Source organism: Macaca nemestrina, chromosome 11 (assembly GCF_043159975.1).
Source record: "Macaca nemestrina isolate mMacNem1 chromosome 11, mMacNem.hap1, whole genome shotgun sequence".
NCBI lineage: Eukaryota > Metazoa > Chordata > Mammalia > Primates > Cercopithecidae > Macaca > Macaca nemestrina.
This window is the reverse complement of record NC_092135.1, coordinates 61,317,106-61,335,910: the sequence shown is the minus strand read 5'-3', so window position 1 is coordinate 61,335,910 and position 18,805 is coordinate 61,317,106.

Sequence of the window (18,805 nt, the reverse complement as noted above, 5' to 3'; positions counted from 1 at the left end):
AATGAACTCCTGTAAATATTTAGTGCAAGCTGATGGAATTGCCCTGTAAGAAATAAGGATTTTTTTCTTTTTTTTTTTCTTTTTTTTTTTTTTGCAGCAGGGGAAGCCCAGAATCTAGGGTAGGGCATGCAAACTCTGATGCCTATAAAGATTAAAAAGATAATTGTAAATATGTAGGTAAATACAATAGAGGGTGGTAAGAATCATTGTAAACTGAAAAATTGATCAATATCTAAAAACTTTCACACATTTCAAACACTGTTGGAGTCAAACCAAACATAGCTATGTGCTATATTTGGCTCACAGGGTCCACCTGCTTATAATGTGTGCAAGGTGACCTTTGTGGAACCGTGTAAGTAGGAACGACCTTGTGTTTTATTATGGAGGCAAAATATAAACCAAAATAAATAAAAACCTAAAACGGAAGCCACCTGAAAATTTGAATAGCTGTTGATATTGAAGGTCACCAAGAAACAGAAATTGAACCCCTAGATATTGAACCTGATAGTGACATCAGGGTGTTTATCAATAATTAACTTGATATTTCTAGGAGAACAATGTTTAATGTGATTCTAAGTATTCAGTAGAAATCCATATTTCTCAAGCTTTACAACCCTTGCTTCTAGAGAAACCCTCCTTTTTCTGCAATTGGATTCCTTTCAGAAAATGAGATCATTACAGACACCATATTTCTGACATTTTTTAAAGGCAAAAATGACAAACTTGCAAACTCTAATTGCTATCCAGTCTTTGATTACATAGCATTATTTATGGCTTCTGATGCTTTCAAGAACTCTTTACCAAGAATACTGTGTTGAAAATAAAACGTGTAGGTATAGAGATTTAAGTTACAGGAAAGGTTTTGTTCAAAGAGTCCTGCTTCTTTCTAACTGCACTGACTTCAGGGTTCTAGGTGTGTTGTTTCAAGAAGCACTTAAGGCACTTTAAACCTGAGTTTTCTTCTGCTTGTTTATAGTCACCCCAACTGCAGTTTAACAAGTAATAGCTGTTCAGTTATTTAGTTTCCGATTTTCCCATATGAAGCTTAGCTTCAGAGACAAATTCAGCATACAAATATTCAGAGAGAGAAGTCGCCTTAGGTATGAGGAATAACTCCGCTTAGCTCTCCAGATATTTTGTACTTATTAGGTCATCTTATTGCCTGACATAATAGTTAATATTAAAATGAGCTTGCAGGTCAGCATGGAGGTAGCCTACTCCCATTTTTTGGCCTATTTCTAGGAACCAGTAGGAAATGAATTCAGTTTGATGGAATTAGTTGTGGAATTCTCTATCTTCCCTATTCTCTTCTAGTTCAAAAGAGGGAAAGGCACATCTACATAGATACTCCTAACTACACAATAATAAACATATTGAAGAAAGATAGAGTCAGATCCAAATATGTTTAGAGGCTACTGACTTCTCAATGTAATTTGGTAGGCATTTATTAAAAGTCTCCCATGTTTAGACTCAGCTTGGTTTCTGCTGCCAAGAAGAGAGTGATGACGTACCCTGTAAGCATATTACATGCATAGTAATGCAAAGGACCACCAGGCTAGACATGCCAATAGGAACATCATATTTGGCTATACTGCAGGCTTTTTCTCTTAGATGTGCATAGTGGTACATAATTATGCTTTATTTCCCTATTTGTGCATTTTAAATAAATTCCAGATCTTTAACAACATACGCATCCTACATTCCAGTTTTAACATTGACAAGAAGAAATGGGATAGCCAAAGATACAAGAGAATTTCTATCTGGACATGCTAATAAAAAAATAAATTTTGTAGTATTCCTCAATCTTTATTTGTCTGTGAGAAAAAGTAAATTCCAAGGGTAGCTTAGTTGCTTAGAGTTCAAACCCGGAAACTATTAACTGAAGTGCTGATCTTAGCTGTCCTGAGGGTAAAGAGAGAAGAGGGTGTTTCTCAGGCACTAAATATAGGTTTACAGAGCTTCCTATCAAACGGTGATGCGCTTCAGGAGCAAAGACAGGCAGCAGATATCTGGGAAAGGTAAGAGAAGTTTGAGGGAAGCCATTGTGAACATTGTATGTTTTCCATTATGCACAACTGCGCATGGGATGCGGATATCTGAAGTCAACATGAAAAAGCCTGATTACATAACTGGGTACACACTTGGCCTCTGAACACAATTGAATCAGAGCTTCTAATGCATCTGTGATTGTGGGCCACTTGATGTACCTGAAGCCCTGTCAGTGGGAAATATGAATGTGTAGAAAGCTCTTAAATTCAGCATTTGAGGTAGGTGGAACAAGCTACTCAACTTTTTCCCCTCCTCTTTGCTTCTCCTTTTCTCCTTTCTTTTCCCTGTTCCCTTTGTGAATTTATGATTCAGAAATTATTCACACTGACTTCAAGCTCTGTCATTTCTTCATGGGTGTTTTATGCCTGCTCTTGGATTTTCATCTTGTCATTGGGTCTGGAAGTGGTGGTATATCATTACATTAAAATACTTTCCTGTGCTGAATCTGTCAGCTTGGTTAATTCCCGTGTGGGGAGAGCCAAACTAAATTCTGAAATGATCCACTGGATCTTTCTGCAAACATTAATAAGAGAAAAAATATTAGTTCTATAAGTTGAACAAATATTACATTGAAAATAAAGAGCTGCATGATTTGATATTGAAGCTTTTAATTATGACTTTGTTTATATTGCTGAAATATTAGCTCTGGAGTGTTTCTGCAGGCAGATGATGCAAATGGCAGTTACATACTGCTTGATGAACACTTCTTATCTTTCTCATCTTTTTTTTTTTGTGTGTTTGGGTACTCTACTTGTTCTATTCTCCAATTAATGAAAACAAGTTGCTGCATGTGATTATAGTATATATGTTAGGATTATTTAGTCTTTCTTTTCTGCGTAATCTTTAGAACCATGGAACAGAAGGGCAATTATTTCATCCTAGACATATAGCCTTACAAAGAACCTTGAATACATACTTTCTATATTATTTTTCTGTTTCTCTTTCGTCTCCATTCCCCAACCATTTCTCTTTCCCCCACCCCCTCAAATTTGCATGTGCTTGTCTTGAGATAACTGACATTTCTCAGTGAGAGCAAGATAATTATTAACCAACTGGGCCACTATCTACATGTGCCAGTTTGTCACTAGTACTGAATGAAAAGGGATTCCTGTAGTAGCTTAGTAAAGTTTGCATTGTACAGATAGCTATTAGAATTGCCATATTAATATATGTAACTAACACCTTATTTGAATACATTTCAGGAAATATCTATAAAAGTACATAATATAAATATAAATTCTGGGCAAAATTATACAAACAGTTCATCTCTAAACTCTATTACTTATATAATTGAAACCTCAATGTTTAAAATAACAGGTTCATTATTAAGTGCAATGTACTTTTTGTTCTGAAGAGATGAAAACCTTTGTGTCTTCCTAATCTTCATGGAAGCTCTACTAGTGGTTTGTAGGTAGCCTGGTGAGACTATTACTACCTTTAGGGTGTCTATCTGGATGGAATAAAAAAGGTTTGATGAAAGAAGTGGAACGGAAATTTGTTTTTGTCTGCTTACTTAAAGTCACAAGAGGTTTATCTCTCTCTCTCTCTCTCTCTCTCCCCGCACCCCCACCCCGCCGCCGTGTGTGTGTGTGTGTGTGTGTGTGTGTGTGTGTGTGTGTTTGTGATTAATTTTTACAGTTTCATCTTTGTTGACCTTTTGCAGTCATTCCTGGGAGTTTATATGCTTAAAAATAATTTCTAGAAACTATAGAGAATGGTTTCCTGAGTAAATGACCACTTGTGACAAGACTGAATTTACTCTCTATGCTTGAAAAGATGCTCTTGCTCACCTGGGAGCTTTACTTTTGGCAGGTTACTAGCAATCCTTTGTATAGAATGGCGTCATTCCATGATAATTAAAAAAGAGAGGGCTGCATTTCCGAGATTTCTCTTCTAGGATTTCATGAGATTTTGAGCCTCCAAGAGTAAGGCAATAAAATATCACCTGGAGGTGAGTGGCCTCTGAGAGAAAAAATACACAACAATATTCTCAATTACCCCTACCCGAAACAGAATCTCTGAATGTAAATTAAAATGAAATATGTGCCATAAACTCTGAATTATCTGTGTTAATGTAGGGGTGCATCTTTCGAAAGTCATTTATGTTAAACAGGTGGCATTCTGTCAATTGGCAATGGGTATGTATATCAGATTTATTGTTTAAATTATGTTCCATCTAAGCTAATAATAGAATCTCAGCAGTTTACATTTCTTGTGAAAGTGATAATGAGAGAGAAAAGGCTCAGAGGTGTATTAGATGGCAAATGGTAGCCACTCTGATAGCAATCATTTTATTTTTTTTTATTTTTTTTATTTTTTTTTTAAATTTATTTATTATTATTATACTTTAAGTTGTAGGGTACATGTGCATAACGTGCAGGTTTGTTACATATGTATATTTGTGCCATGTTGGTGTGCTGCACCCATCAACTCGTCATTTACATCAGGTATAACTCCCAATGCAATCCCTCCCCCCTCCCCCCTCCCCCCTCCCCATGATAGGCCCCGGTGTGTGATGTTCCCCTTCCTGAGTCCAAGTGATCTCATTGTTCAGTTCCCACCTATGAGTGAGAACATGTGGTGTTTGGTTTTCTGTTCTTGTGATAGTTTGCTAAGAATGATGGTTTCCAGCTGCATCCATGTCCCTACAAAGGACACAAACTCATCCTTTTTGATGGCTGCATAGTATTCCATGGTGTATATGTGCCACATTTTCTTAATCCAATCTGTCACTGATGGACATTTGGGTTGATTCCAAGTCTTTGCTATTGAGAATAGTGCTGCAATAAACATACATGTCCATGTGTCTTTATAGCAGCATAATTTATAATCCTTTGGGTATATACCCAGTAATGGGATGGCTGGGTCATATGGTACATCTAGTTCTAGATCCTTGAGGAATTGCCATACTGTTTTCCATAATGGTTGAACTAGTTTACAATCCCACCAACAGTGTAAAAGTGTTCCTATTTCTCCACATCCTCTCCAGCACCTGTTGTTTCCTGACTTTTTAATGATCGCCATTCTAACTGGTGTGAGATGGTATCTCATTGTGGTTTTGATTTGCATTTCTCTGATGGCCAGTGATGATGAGCATTTTTTCATGTGTCTGTTGGCTGTATAAATGTCTTCTTTTGAGAAATGTCTGTTCATATCCTTTGCCCACTTTTTGATGGGGTTGTTTGTTTTTTTCTTGTAAATTTGTTTGAGTTCTTTGTAGGTTCTGGATATTAGCCCTTTGTCAGATGAGTAGATTGCAAAAATTTTCTCCCATTCTGTAGGTTGCCTGTTCACTCTGATGGTAGTTTCTTTTGCTGTGCAGAAGCTCTTTAGTTTAATGAGATCCCATTTGTCAATTTTGGCTTTTGCTGCTGTTGCTTTTGGTGTTTTAGACATGAAGTCTTTGCCCATGCCTATGTCCTGAATGGTACTACCTAGGTTTTCCTCTAGGATTTTTATGGTATTAGGTCTAACATTTAAGTCTCTAATCCATCTTGAATTAATTTTCGTATAAGGAGTAAGGAAAGGATCCAGTTTCAGCTTTCTACTTATGGCTAGCCAATTTTCCCAGCACCATTTATTAAATAGGGAATCCTTTCCCCATTTCCTGTTTCTCTCAGGTTTGTCAAAGATCAGATGGCTGTAGATGTGTGGTATTATTTCTGAGGACTCTGTTCTGTTCCATTGGTCTATATCTCTGTTTTGGTACCAGTACCATGCTGTTTTGGTTACTGTAGCCTTGTAGTATAGTTTGAAGTCAGGTAGCGTGATGCCTCCAGCTTTGTTCTTTTGACTTAGGATTGTCTTGGAGATGTGGGCTCTTTTTTGGTTCCATATGAACTTTAAAGCAGTTTTTTCCAATTCTGTGAAGAAACTCATTGGTAGCTTGATGGGGATGGCATTGAATCTATAAATTACCTTGGGCAGTATGGCCATTTTCACGATATTGATTCTTCCTATCCATGAGCATGGTATGTTCTTCCATTTGTTTGTGTCCTCTTTTATTTCACTGAGCAGTGGTTTGTAGTTCTCCTTGAAGAGGTCCTTTACATCCCTTGTAAGTTGGATTCCTAGGTATTTGATTCTCTTTGAAGCAATTGTGAATGGAAGTTCATTCCTGATTTGGCTCTCTGTTTGTCTGTTACTGGTGTATAAGAATGCTTGTGATTTTTGCACATTAATTTTGTATCCTGAGACTTTGCTGAAGTTGCTTATCAGCTTAAGGAGATTTTGGGCTGAGACGATGGGGTTTTCTAAATATACAATCATGTCATCTGCAAACAGGGACAATTTGACTTCTTCTTTTCCTAACTGAATACCCTTGATTTCTTTCTCTTGCCTGATTGCCCTAGCCAGAACTTCCAACACTATGTTGAATAGGAGTGGTGAGAGAGGGCATCCCTGTCTTGTGCCAGTTTTCAAAGGGAATTTTTCCAGTTTTTGCCCATTCAGTATGATATTGTCTGTGGGTTTGTCATAAATAGCTCTTATTATTTTGAGGTACGTTCCATCAATACCGAATTTATTGAGCATTTTTAGCATGAAGGGCTGTTGAATTTTGTCAAAAGCCTTTTCTGCATCTATTGAGATAATCATGTGGTTCTTGTCTTTGGTTCTGTTTATATGCTGGATTGCATTTATTGATTTGCGAATGTTGAACCAGCCTTGCATCCCAGGGATGAAGCCCACTTGATCATGGTGGATAAGCTTTTTGATGTGTTGCTGAATCCGGTTTGCCAGTATTTTATTGAGGATTTTTGCATCGATGTTCATCAGGGATATTGGTCTAAAATTCTCTTTTTTGTTGTGTCTCTGCCAGGCTTTGGTATCAGGATGATGTTGGCCTCATAAAATGAGTTAGGGAGGATTCCCTCTTTTTCTATTGATTGGAATAGTTTCAGAAGGAATGGTACCAACTCCTCCTTGTACCTCTGGTAGAATTCAGCTGTGAATCCATCTGGTCCTGGACTTTTTTTCGTTGGTAGGCTATTAATTGTTGCCTCAATTTCAGAGCCTGCTATTGGTCTATTCAGGGATTCAACTTCTTCCTGGTTTAGTCTTGGAAGAGTGTAAGTGTCCAGGAAATTATCCATTTCTTCTAGATTTTCCAGTTTATTTGCGTAGAGGTGTTTATAGTATTCTCTGATGGTAGTTTGTATTTCTGTGGGGTCGGTGGTGATATCCCCTTTATCATTTTTAATTGCGTCAATTTGATTCCTCTCTCTTTTCTTCTTTATTAGTCTTGCTAGTGGTCTGTCAATTTTGTTGATCTTTTCAAAAAACCAACTCCTGGATTCATTGATTTTTTGGAGAGTTTTTTGTGTCTCTATCTCCTTCAGTTCTGCTCTGATCTTAGTTATTTCTTGCCTTCTGCTAGCTTTCGAATGTGTTTGCTCTTGCTTCTCTAGTTCTTTTAATTGCGATGTTAGAGTGTCAATTTTAGATCTTTCCTGCTTTCTCTTGTGGGCATTTAGTGCTATAAATTTCCCTCTACACACTGCTTTAAATGTGTCCCAGAGATTCTGGTATGTTGTATCTTTGTTCTCATTGGTTTCAAAGAACATCTTTATTTCTGCCTTCATTTCGTTATGTACCCAGTAGTCATTCAGGAGCAGGTTGTTTAGTTTCCATGTAGTTGAGTGGTTTTGATTGAGTTTCTTAGTCCTGAGTTCTAGTTTGATTGCACTGTGGTCTGAGAGACAGGTTGTTATAATTTCTGTTCTTGTACATTTGCTGAGGAGTGCTTTACTTCCAATTACGTGGTCGATTTTGGAGTAAGTACGATGCGGTGCTGAGAAGAATGTATATTCTGTTGATTTGGGGTGGAGAGTTCTATAGATGTCTATTAGGTCTGCTTGCTGCAGAGATGAGTTCAATTCCCGGATATCCTTGTTAACTTTCTGTCTCGTCGATCTGTCTAATGTTGACAGTGGAGTGTTGGAGTCTCCCATTATTATTGTATGGGAGTCTAAGTCTCTTTGTAAGTCTCTAAGGACTTGCTTTATGAATCTGGGTGCTCCTGTATTGGGTGCATATATATTTAGGATAGTTAGCTCTTCCTGTTGAATTGATCCCTTTACCATTATGTAATGGCCTTCTTTGTCTCTTTTGATCTTTGATGGTTTAAAGTCTGTTTTATCAGAGACTAGTATTGCAACCCCCGCTTTTTTTTGTTCTCCATTTGCTTGGTAAATCTTCCTCCATCCCTTTGTTTTGAGCCTATGTATGTCTCTGCGTGTGAGATGGGTCTCCTGAATACAGCAGACTGATGGGTCTTGACTCTTTATCCAGTTTGCCAGTCTGTGTCTTTTAATTGGAGCATTTAGTCCATTTACATTTAAGGTTAAGATTGTTATGTGTGAACTTGATCCTGCCATTATGATATTAACTGGTTATTTTGCTCGTTAGTTGATGCAGTTTCTTCCTAGCCTCGATGGTCTTTACATTTTGGCATGTTTTTGCAATGGCTGGTACCGGTTGTTCCTTTCCATGTTGAGCGCTTCCTTCAGGGTCTCTTGTAAGGCAGGCCTAGTGGTGACAAAATCTCTAAGCATTTGCTTATCTGTAAAGGATTTTATTTCTCCTTCACTTATGAAACTTAGTTTGGCTGGATATGAAATTCTGGGTTGAAAATTCTTTTCTTTAAGAATGTTGAATATTGGCCCCCACTCTCTTCTGGCTTGGAGAGTTTCTGCCGAGAGATCTGCTGTTAGTCTGATGGGCTTCCCTTTGTGGGTAACCCGACCTTTCTCTCTGGCTGCCCTTAAGATTTTTTCCTTCATTTCAACTTTGGTGAATCTGGCAATTATGTGTCTTGGAGTTGCTCTTCTCGAGGAGTATCTTTGTGGCGTTCTCTGTATTTCCTGGATTTGAATGTTGGCCTGCCCTACTAGGTTGGGGAAGTTCTCCTGGATGATATCCTGAAGAGTGTTTTCCAACTTGGTTCCATTTTCCCCCTCACTTTCAGGCACCCCAATCAGACGTAGATTTGGTCTTTTTACATAATCCCATACTTCTTGCAGGCTTTGTTCATTTCTTTTTCTTCTTTTTTCTTTTGGTTTCTCTTCTCACTTCATTTCATTCATTTGATCCTCAATCGCTGATACTCTTTCTTCCAGTTGATCGAGTCAGTTACTGAAGCTTGTGCATTTGTCACGTATTTCTCGTGTCATGGTTTTCATCTCTTTCATTTCGTTTATGACCTTTTCTGCATTAATTACTCTAGCCATCAATTCTTCCACTTTTTTTTTCAAGATTTTTAGTTTCTTTGCGCTGGGTACATAATTCCTCCTTTAGCTCTGAGAAATTTGATGGACTGAAGCCTTCTTCTTTCATCTCGTCAAAGTCATTCTCCATCCAGCTTTGATCCGTTGCTGGCGATGAGCTGTGCTCCTTTGCCGGGGGAGATGCGCTCTTATTTTTTGAATTTCCAGCTTTTCTGCCCTGCTTTTCCCCCATCTTTGTGGTTTTATCTGCCTCTGGTCTTTGATGATGGTGATGTACTGATGGGGTTTTGGTGTAGGTGTCCTTCCTGTTTGATAGTTTTCCTTCTAACAGTCAGGACCCTCAGCTGTAGGTCTGTTGGAGAGTGCTTGAGGTCCACTCCAGACCCTGTTTGCCTGGGTATCAGCAGCAGAGGCTGCAGAAGATAGAATATTTCTGAACAGCGAGTGTACCTGTCTGATTCTTGCTTTGGAAGCTTCCTCTCAGAGGTGTACTCCACCCTGTGAGGTGTGGGGTGTCAGACTGCCCCTAGTGGGGGATGTCTCCCAGTTAGGCTACTCAGGGGTCAGGGACCCACTTGAGCAGGGAGTCTGTCCCTTCTCAGATCTCAACCTCCGTGTTGGGAGATCCACTGCTCTCTTCAAAGCTGTCAGACAGAGTCGTTTGCGTCTGCAGAGGTGTCTGCTGCGTTTGTTATGTTTACTGTGCCCTGTCCCCAGAGGTGGAGTCTACAGAGACAGGCAGGTTTCCTTGAGCTGCTGTGAGCTCCACCCAGTTCGAGCTTCCCAGCAGCTTTGTTTACCTACTTAAGCCTCAGCAATGGCGGGCGCCCCTCCCCCAGCCTCGCTGCTGCCTTGCCGGTAGATCACAGACTGCTGTGCTAGCAATGAGGGAGGCTCCGTGGGTGTGGGACCCTCCCGGCCAGGTATGGGATATGATCTCCTGGTGTGCCTGTTTGCTTAAAGCGCAAACACGATTTTCCAGGTGTTGTGTGTCTCAGTTCCCCTGGCTAGGAAAAGGGATTCCCTTCCCCCTTGCGCTTCCCAGGTGAGGCAATGCCTCGCCCTGCTTCAGCTCTGGCTGGTCGGGCTGCAGCAGCTGACCAGCACCGATCGTCCGGCACTCCCCAGTGAGATGAACCCAGTACCTCAGTTGAAAATGCAGAAATCACCAGTCTTCTGTGTCGCTCGCGCTGGGAGTTGGAGACTAGAGCTGTTCCTATTCGGCCATCTTGCCACATTCCATAGCAATCATTTTTAACAGATAAGCCACAAAGTAGATAATTTACACCTGGGTGATCTGTAGTCATTTCTAGTAATGACTGGAAGTATATGTGCTTTCAGTATTCTTGCTTACACATACATTGCTCTTGGATTGATTCCTGAAAAGGAATGTCAACGGAGGTAGGATGTTGAGGTGTTACAGATCTGCCGATGGACTCAGATCTGAACCCCAAATCTGATGTTTCTAGTTTTAGATTTTGAATAAGCCTTCAAAGTCTATGAGTAGTTTCTCATCCATAATATGGGATGATATACCTATTTTTCTTATCTAACGTATTTTGGATTCGGAAGTTAGGAAATGTAGTTACAAAGATGTTAAGACACAATTTTGGGCCACAAAGAGATCAGGGGGTGGGCAGGAAACAGACAAGTAAAGTAGCAATTTCACTTGGGCAGGAAGAGTTAGAAGAGAAGTTGGATTGAGGCCTTCCATCATCCAGCTTGTACTAATTCATATCTCTCTCCTACCGAACAATGAAATCCTTGAAGTCAGGAATCATGTATCATTTACTTTAAAATCAACAGAAACATAGAGTTAGGCCGTAACAGGCACAGAAAGCATTTTTGTAGAATGATTCTTAAACCGTTCGGGTTAGATAAATATTATAACTCAGGATAATGAAAGCTAAACATAGAAACAAGTACTGTGTGTATGTTGTTGGGCCAACACCAACCTTACAAGTAGGCAAAGGAGGTGGTTATGTGCTTGATTAAATGAGACCATATTTTCAATATACTTAGGATAGTATTTGGAGTGGAACTCACTAAACAGAACTATTATATATACTATGATATGAGAAGTGGGAGCCATCAAAGCATCCACTCAACCAAAATAAACTATGGTAAAGCCCTAACACTTGAGTGTGAATTAATTTTTGATATTAGCAAGCTTAATATCAGAACCCAGATGGTATATGAGATTTAGGAGGAAAATTTGATAAGAAAGGAAGAAAGAAGGAAAGGTCTATGGCCTGAAGCCCTTTGGTGAGAACCGGACCCATTAGGGTGGACCCCGGCACAAGCACAGGGTTCCCTCCAGCCAGGAGGAACACGATTCCATTAACTTTCTGAGCCCAAACTTTGGGAAAGTGTTACTGAAAGTAGTGAGAGGAGCCTGATTGCAATCTTCACCTAGCTGTGGGAGAGTCGTGGGTGTCTCTGTAAGTCTGTAAACAAGGTAGAGAGAGGGGATGGAGAAGCTTCATGTATTCAACTCCCTCATGCCACGATAAGAAGTGAGAAATAAGTTTAAGAATGCATCAAAGTGGGAGTAATGATAGGGGTAAAAATGGCATCTGTATATTTCCTTTCCTGTTCCCAAGTTACTAGAAGACATCAGTTAGTGAAATGAAGAGTACCTATGGGGCAGAAAGCAAATAATAAGAGCTCTGTAAACCACTTTGGTTACTCACTTTCCTTCCAACCCTGGTGCCATTTATGTAAGCATTCTTGTGAAGGAAGAGCTATCAGCTAAGTCATACCAGGGAAATGCCAATATAAAAATATCAGTATGCACCTTAAGTATTGAATGGAAGTCAAATATTGGGCATGAATATTGCTTAGCAAGTCTAAGGAACAAAACTCCAAAGGCCACAGATAGAAGTAAGTCCTGTACTTCTCATTAAGATTTAGCAATTTGTGATTTGTTTTCAGTATTAGAGAATATTCCACTTTATTAATGTTTGCAGCAGATACATGAATGGTGCAAATTGCATGTTATAATTTGTCATGGAAATCTTATTGTCTCAATTAACTGTCCATTTAGTTAGCACATTCTGCAGCGAACTATCCTTCAAAAGCCTGGTGGTATTTCATGGTATGTCAGTCAATAATTTGCTTCTCCAGCTTAATTGCCAAGGGGATATATCCTGACTCCTAGCCTGAGGTTGGCCTTGGAAAGTATAAAGTTATGTTTGTTAAATGCAATCCTCATGATCTCTGGACAGCGTTAGCAATAATCTTCCTGCCCATTGCACAAATTCCTCCCTGTAAATGCCAGTGATCATGGTGTAGACAAGCATGGACTCCAATCCTGTGATTTTCCTTGAAAACTAAACTTCCTGTCAGCTTCTGAAGCCCCCTTCTTTCTTTTAATGTTAGCATTTTGTTAAAGTAAATGGAATTAGAAGTAGAAATAAATCAGCTTAATCACACCTGAAGCACGATTTTTCATGAGTTACCACACTCGTTTTTACATGAAACAATGAAAACATGAACTTGTTAATTTGCAGCAAGGTTGAAAACTTCTAAAAATATTTAATTTCTATTTTAAATACTTGTCTGTGTTATGTAGAAATAAATCATTTTTAGATTATTCAGCTCTGAGTCTAGATTTGAATGATGAATATTCTCTAACATTGTTTATTCTAAAGAGAGAAATGCCTATTGTATATTTGTGTATGTACACATAAATACACTTTTTTATAGTTTTGGAATTCAAGTGGAAGTGTATGTAATTAATGTTTTAATATGGTATATCAGTGTGGAAAAGTATGGATTTCATATAAATAAATTTTTATTATGAGAAAATAATAAAAAGGATAAATTTTCCAATATTTATAAAGTTTACCTCATATCTGATTCTTAAAAAAAAATAAAGCCTAAGGGAAGGTAAGCATTCCCCTAAGTGGCACAGGTGGCAAGGAATCTTCTAAATTTTGAAACATTTTGAAATTCTCATTGGATTTGCTATTATTCTGACAAATGAATTCAGAAGACAGCCATGCTCATTTTAATTAATTACAACATAAACCTTTAAAGAAAACCTTTGCCTTTAATTTGTTTGCTAAACCAAAACAATGTTTCAGGACTGCACAAGTTGTGGACTGCACAAAGATGACTGATTGAAGGGCTTAGTGGAAGTCTACATCTAGCCTGTTCTCAACTGATCATGCCTTTGCGCTTGGGGTGATATCATCAACCTTTAATAATTCCCACAAAGTGTTATGTAGATACTGTGTAATTTTTGTTTAGTTTCATTTCTAGTTTTAAATTTCCCTTCTAACGCTGTCTCACTGTCTCTAGGGTCCAGTTAGAGCAATATTCGAAAGAATCAACCAATAGAATGAATCTAACAAATCTGATTCCTCCATTGTCATGACTGCATTGACTTAAATCATGTATTTTTTTACATGATTTTTTTACACTACCCCCAATAAAAGTTGAATGATCTCATTTGGAGGAAACTCTTATGTATGTCAAAAATCAGGGTTCATAACAATAAATTATGTTTGTATTACTCATATAACTTTATTTTTAAACAAAGAATAGCTGGCCAGGCATGGTGGCTCACACCTGTAATCCCAGCACTTTTGGGAAGCTGAGGCAGGTAGATCACGAGGTCAGGAATTCAAGACTAGCCTGGTCAAGATGGTGAAACTGTCTCTACTAAAAATACAAAAATTAGCTGGGCATGGTGGCGCGTGCCTGTAACCCCAGCTACTTGGGCGGCTGAGGTTGGAGAATCACTTGAACCTGGGAGGTGGAGGTTGCAGTGAGCCGAGACTGTGTCACTACACTCCAACCTGGGCAATAGAGCAAGACTCCATCTCAAAATAAATAAATAAATAAATAAATAAATAAATAAATAAATAAATGTAGCTATAGTTTTTTTAACCAAAATAGATGCTATAAAATAATCTATTCACAAATTTTTTACATCCTTACTCAATTGCCATTAAAATATGTTTTATAAATAATAAAACAAATTATTGTGTCCAGAATTGGTTCCTTCCCGTGGGTTCTTGGTCTCACTGACTTCAAGAATGAAGCCGTGGACCCTCGTGGTGTTACAGTTCTTAAAGATGGTGTGTCCGGAGTTTGTACTTTCAGATGTTCATATGTGTCCAGAGTTCCTTCCTTCTGGTGGGTTCGTGGTCTCGCTTACTTCAGGAGTGAAGCCACAGACCTTCTCAGTGAGTGTTACAGCTCTTAAAGGTGGCACGTCCAGAGTTGTGTGTTCCTCCTGGTGGGTTCGTGGTCTTTTTGACTTCAGGAGTGAAGCTTGGTGAGTGTCACAGCTCATAAAGGTAGTGCGGGCCCAAAGAGTGAGCAGCAGCAAGATTTATTGTGAAGACTGAAAGAACAAAGCTTCCACAGCATGGAAGGGGACCCAAGCAGGTTGCCACTTCTGGCTTGGGTGTGGCCATCTTTTATTCCCTTATTTGGCCCTACTCACGTCCTGCTGATTGGTCCATTTTACAGAGGGCTGATTGGTCCATTTTACAGAGTGCTGATTGGTGCGCTTATAAACCTTTAGCTAGACACAGCGCTGATTGGTGTGTTTTTACAGAGTGCTGCTTGGTGCATTTACAAAGCTTTAGCTAGACACAGAGCACTGATTGGTGTGTTTACAATCCTTTAGCTAGACAGAAAAGTTCTCCAAGTCCCCACCTGACCCAGAAGCCCAGCCAGCTTCACCTCTCATTATGACTGAGTTGAAGTCTGAGATTTGATTGTTTCATTTATATTTATCTTAAAAGAGGTACCCCTTTTAATTACAATGATGAATAAAATATAATATTCACCCTGAGATAAATTAAGGAGATAAATATATACTCTCTTGGTATAGAGAGAAATTAGATGTTATGGTGTGGAGTAGTCACCTTTAGCGAAGGAGAAACTTTAGAGAAGAGAAAAACAACAAGATGTGATTCAGAAAACCAAGTGATATATTCAAACTATTAGGGCTGCTTTATACAGGAATGCTTGACTCTTCTCATTTTGCCAAAAACATGGGATATTTTCTAGTCCATGTCTTTTACAACACACTATTCACAACTGAATTTGGTGCTGGAAAAGAATGTCTGATTTCTTCGTCTATTAGTTTTGATTTTTGATCCAGTTAGAGAGACTATTATGATTCTCACGTTTCACAGTCGGTTATCTAGGAGACAATGTTTTGTGCTTGGTGTTTTCTTTCTTTGGTGAGTTGGCTAGGAGATTTATACACGTCCAAGAATCCTTAAATGCTAGCAAGGCCAGCCCTTAGTGTTGATGAGAAGCAGGTGTAGCCTGCGTTTAGAGGCCCCCATCTCTATGTCAAAATAATTTCCCTGTGTTTTGCAAATCTGATCACCTTCCCTTTATGCAAGCCATTTGGCTGTTCTTATACGCCTGTCTTCTAAAGCTCAAGAAAGAAAAGTGCAAACTAAAAAGTTGTGGATGTCTTGTTTGAGACATCTATATGTTGAGGATCTAAAAACCCTGCATTAGCTTGTTGTAAAAATGGATATTGTTACTGAATAATTGCAAAAGAACATCATTGAATTCAGAAAGAGCTTATTAATCATCTACTTCAAGCTTCTTATTTTATGTTGTAGAAATTGAGTCCCAGAAACCTTAAATGACTTCTGCAAGTTCATGATGAAAGGGTGGCAGATGTGAGTAAGACTTGTGATATCCCTCAAACCATACCACATGGGTCTCTTCTTTCTTGTTTAGAAATGCATGTGTTGATCATCTGACCCTAGGCTACATTTTATTTGTAGACCAAAGTGTCAAGTCACTGATGTAATATGTGAAATTTGCCAATCCTTCTGTCTTTCAACTCTTAGAGGGAGTGTTAATATGATTATTAATAACAGTAGTAATAATACTTGGCATGGTAGAGAATATTTATCAGGCACTTACTATAGGCTAGGCACTATTAAAAGTGCTACATATTACCGACTTATCTGATCCTCAAAATAACTTCATGACATTGGTTAAAAAAAAAACATGATCCTTATTTATAGATGAGGGAATGGAGGTTCAGGGACTTGTCTGAAGTCTTGCAGCTGGCTGTGGCAAAGCCAATATAACTCAAAATCAGGAATCTGGCTTTAGATTCTGTGCTACAAACCAATATACTGCCTCTCATAGAGGATATCCTTCTTCCTTTCCTTTCCCTTTTCTCTCTTTCTCTCTTTTTCTTTCTTTCTTTCTTTCTTTTTCTTTCTTTTCTTTCTTTCTTTCCTTCTGTCTGTTTCTCCCTTTCTTTCTTTCTTTCTTTCTTTCTTTCTTTCTTTCTTTCTTTCTTTCTTTCTTTCTTTCTTTCTTTCTTTCTTTCTTTCTTTCATCTCTCTCTCTCTCTCTCTCTCTCTCTCTCTCCTTCCTTCCTTCCTTCCTTCCTTCCTTCCTTCCTTCCTTCCTTCCTTCCTTCCTTCCTTCCTTCCTTCCTCCCTCTCTCTCTCTCATAATCTCACTCTGTTGCCCAGGCTGGAGTGCGGTGGCATGATCTCGGCTCACTGCAACCTCTGCTTCCCGGGTTTAAGCGATTCTCCCATCACAGCCTCCTGAATAGCTGGTATTACAGGCACGTGCCACTACACCAGGCTAATTTTTTAATTTGTAATAGAGACAGGGTTTCGCCATGTTGGCCAGGCTAGTCTGGAACTCTTGACCTCAGGTGATACGCCTGCCTTGGCCTCCCAAAGTTTTGGGATTACAGGCATGAGCCGCCGCTCCTGGCCCTCTAATGTGTTTCAACAATGGATCAAGTGGTGTCTGTGTGTATGTGTGTGTATATGTGTGTATATATATGTTTGTGTTATTTGTGATATATTCCATATTGTGTTACCATACGTGCAATGAAGTCTTTATGTAAGCAATAAAAAAATTTTCAGAAAAAAATAATTGAGTAATGGGCACTTATATTTACTCCACTGGGATTAGCTTTGCAGGCTTACGATTTGTGGAGATAACTAAAGAGCACAACAGATAGATAATCTATGATTTAATGATTACAATTAAAGTACAATTATTAGATTTTCATAACATTTATTTGTTTAAGAGCACTATCCTTCCTGCTTCACACAATATTTGCTTATCAAAACTGTCAGTCCATAAACCAAGCTCATAGCTGGCAAGAAAACCTAATACAGAAAGACAGAGGAGAAAATCAGCATATTTTTTAGATCCTTGATGTCGCTTCCTGCTTCCCCCTTCTCCCAACTATTCTGAATAGAGAGAAATGTTGTCCATGGTGCTTTTGGTCGAGAACATAAGGGAACATTTTTTTGTCACTTTCATTCATCCCCAATGTTCTCTCTTAGGGTACCACCTCCCTCCCAAATCTCTCATTTGAAACCCCTGAGTTCTTTTGAAAAGACACAGCCTATTCTTCCTTTCAAAATGAAATGCCAAATTCTAGGAGGAAAAGGAAATTGTGCAGTGTTCCTTCTTGCCTCTTAGAACAAGTACAGTAAAACTAAGTCTGGATATTGTTTCCTTCAAGTAGTTTTATTAGCCGAGAAGTTTATGTGCAGGAAATCTATTTTAAAATTTATAACTGACGTAGTTTTAGACTGCAGACACATATGGTTTATTTGTTACTAAGACTCTATGTTTTGTTTTCTAAGCATTTATGGTGTTAACTTTTTGACTTGATAACATAGCTAACATTATTTAGAAAATAAATACCTAATACAATATGACTCATGGCATATTAAGGGTGTTACTAAGTATGCAGAAATTAGAAAGACTACTCATATTTTTCTTTTTGAGACAGGGTTTTACTCTGTCATTCAGACTGGAGTGCATGGCTCACTGTAGTCTCATACTCCTGGGCTCAAGCCATCATCCTGCCTCAGCCTCCAGAGTAGCTGGGACTACAGAGTCACATTACTATGCTTGGCTAATTTTTTTCTTTTCTTTCTTTCCTTTTTTTTTGTTTTTGTTTTTAGAGACAGAGTCTTGCTATGTTGCCTAAGCTGATCTCGAACTCTTGACCTCAAGTAATTCTCCTCCTCTACAGCCTCCCAAAGTGCTAAGATTCCAGGTAAGAGTGGCCATTCCTAACCAAGAGACTGCTCTTTTAACAATATTGTATGATTTAATTTATCCAGCAAGCTTTTATCTGATTAATATTTATGCCCAAAGCTGGGTAGGTCTGTATATTCTCTATAAACATACAGAATAAATATCTTTTGTCAGTGGTGAAAAGGGAAAGATGAGTTTCAGAAGAAAAATTAGATACTAGTTGTGAGTTACTTTTAGCCTAGCACTTTCATTTCTTATAAAAATATTCAAAATATAGCAATGCATTTAGAAATATCAAAGTTCAAACTGTTTAAACTTAATTTGCATCATATTACATCAGATCACATTTCTAGTTATTTCTTCAATCAATATTTATGATATGCCAGTATTTTAATAAAAATCCCAGAAACTGAATGAAGCTTTGGTTTTACTGCAAATGCATCTACCTGTATTTATTATAAATATGAGCCTAGCAGGCATTTAGCAGAGAATCATGTCACTCAAACCAG